This window comes from Podarcis muralis, chromosome 14, assembly GCF_964188315.1.
Source record: "Podarcis muralis chromosome 14, rPodMur119.hap1.1, whole genome shotgun sequence".
In the NCBI taxonomy this organism is placed as follows: domain Eukaryota; kingdom Metazoa; phylum Chordata; class Lepidosauria; order Squamata; family Lacertidae; genus Podarcis; species Podarcis muralis.
The window spans coordinates 56,100,015-56,102,514 of NC_135668.1; positions in this window are offsets into that span (position 1 = coordinate 56,100,015).

Genomic DNA, 2,500 nt, shown 5'->3' on the forward strand with positions numbered 1-2,500 from the left:
AAGGGGGCCTCCCGGTCTACCGACCGAAGGTCTGGCCCGGGGCTGGCAGCGGTGCCCGGTCTCCCGGCCCTGGGCTCTGCTGGCCGTGGAGACTGGGTCCTGCCGGTCTACCTCCGAGGAAGGGAAGCTTCCCGGTCGACCCGCCGGAGGGGCAGACGGCGTTGCCCGGTCTCCCGGCCCTCGGCTCCCCTCCGGTCTACCGTCCGGGAAGGCTTGGGTTTGCCGGTCTTCCTCCGAGCTCGCCGGGGCTTCGCTTCCCGGCCTACCCCCCCGGAAAGAGAGGCTCTGCCGGACCACCTGGCGCACGGCACTGAACGGCTGGCCGGTCTACTGGGCCCCGGGCCTCGGGAAGCCCTGTCTACCCGCCAGAGGAGCCAGCGGCGTTGCCCGGCCTCCTGGCCCTCGTCTCCCCTCCGGTCTACCAGCCAGGCAGGCCGGGTCTTGCCTGTCTTCCTCCGAGAACATGCGGCTTCCCGGTCTACCCACCCGAAAGCGCGGCTCTGCCGGACTACCTGGAGCACGGCGCAGAACCGCTGGCCGGTCTACTGGGCGCCGGACCTCGGGAAGCCCGGTCTCCCGGCCCTCGGCTCCCCTCCGGTCTACCGGCCGGGAAGGCTGGGGCTTGCCGGTCTTCCTCCCGAGATCGTCGGGGCTTCCCGGTCTACCCACCGGAGAGCGCGGCTCTGCCGGGCTACCTGGCGCACGGCGCGCAACCGCTGGCCGGTCTACGGGGGGGGGGCCGGACCTCGGTGAGCCCGGTCTACCGGCCTGAGGGGCTGGCGGCGTTGCCCGGTCTCCCGGCCCTCGGCTCCCCTCCGGTCTACCAGCTGGGAAAGCTGGGGTTTGCCGGTCTTCCTCCGAGCTCGTCGGGGCTTCCCGGTCTACCCTCCGGAGAGCGCGGCTCTGCCGGGCTACCTGGAGCACGGTGCGCAACCGCTGGGCGGTCTACTGGGCGCCGGACCTCGGGAAGCCCGGTCTCCCGGCCGGAGGGGCTGGCGCCGTTGCCCGGTCTCCCGACCGTCGGCTCCCCTCCGGTCTACCGGTCCCGACGGCTGGAGTTTGCCGGTCTGCCTCCGCGGCCGTGGGGGCTTCCCGGTCGGACAATCTACTCGCCGGGGCCCCGGTCTACCCGCCGGAGAGGCTGCGTCTTGCCGGTCTACTGTGGAGGTCGTAGGACTTCCCGGTCTACCGGCCCGTGCGCGCGCCCCCCCCCCCCCATGGAGCCTCCAGGTCTACGTGGTCGCTGTAACCCGACGACATCGCCAAGGGTGGGTGGGGTTCGTGGCGACAGCTACCGTAGAACTCGGTGACTTTGTAGACCGCCGCTTGGCGGCAGTGCAGCAGGTAGGCGATGGAGGGGACGGGTGAGGGCGTGCGTTCATGCGTGCGTGCGTGCGTCCGTCCTTGCAGGGACGGCAAGGGAGAAAAGTCTTGGCGGGCGGGCGTTCCTTTGTGGGAGGGGGAGCATGCAGAGACACAGGGATACAGAAAGACAAGCACCAAATCACTCGTGCGCTCTCACACACACTTGATTGCGGGGGGGGGGAGGGAGAGGGAGGGAGGGAGGGAAAGAGGGAGAGGGAGAGAGAGACGAGAGAGAGAGAGAGAGAGAGAGAGAGAGAGAGAGAGAGAGAGAGAGAGGGGCAGGCAGAGGCAGGCAGGCAGAAACCAAATCTCTCTGTCTCTCCTCTCTCTCTCTCTCTCTCTCTCTCACACACACACACACACACAAAAACAAAGACAAAAAGTCGTTTGCGGGAGAGGAGAGGAGAGACAGAAGGGCACAAAATTTCTCTCTCACACTAAGCTGACACTCAAACACAGCATTTGCTTGTGTGGAGGGAGAGAGACAGAGACACAGGAGCCAAGTACACCGCACACACGCTTGTGTGCAGGGGAGACAGACAGGGACAGAGAGATGGACACAAGATATCACTCCAACGCGCACACACGCACACCAAGGAAACCACCCCCGCCCACAACATCGCCAAGGTTGATCCCTTGCCCTCCCTGCAAGGACATGTACGCACGTACGCACGAAGGCACGCCCCGCCCCACCCCACCCCACCCGTCTCCTCCATCGCCTACCTGCTGCTCTGCTGCCAAGCGGCGGTCTACAAACTCACCGAGGTCTACGGCAGCTGTCGCCACGAAGGCCGCCCTTGGCGATGTCGTGGTTTGTCGTGGCGATGTGCTTGCGGGTGGGGGAGAGAGAGACAGACCCAAAATAGATCACGGAGAGAGAGGGCGGCGGCGGGCGGGTGGGCGGGCGGGCGGGCAGGAATGCCAACACACACACAAACACTCACGCATCCCCCATTTCGACCGCTCGAATGCACAGACGCATGCACGCATGATCTTGACAACAGTGGGGATACGACAAAGGAGGAGGAGGAGGAGGAGGAGGAGGAGGAGGAGGAGGAGGAGGAGGAGAAGGAGAAGGAGAAGAAGAAGAAGAAGAAGAAGAAGAAGAAGAAGAAGAAGAAGAAGAAGAGGAAGA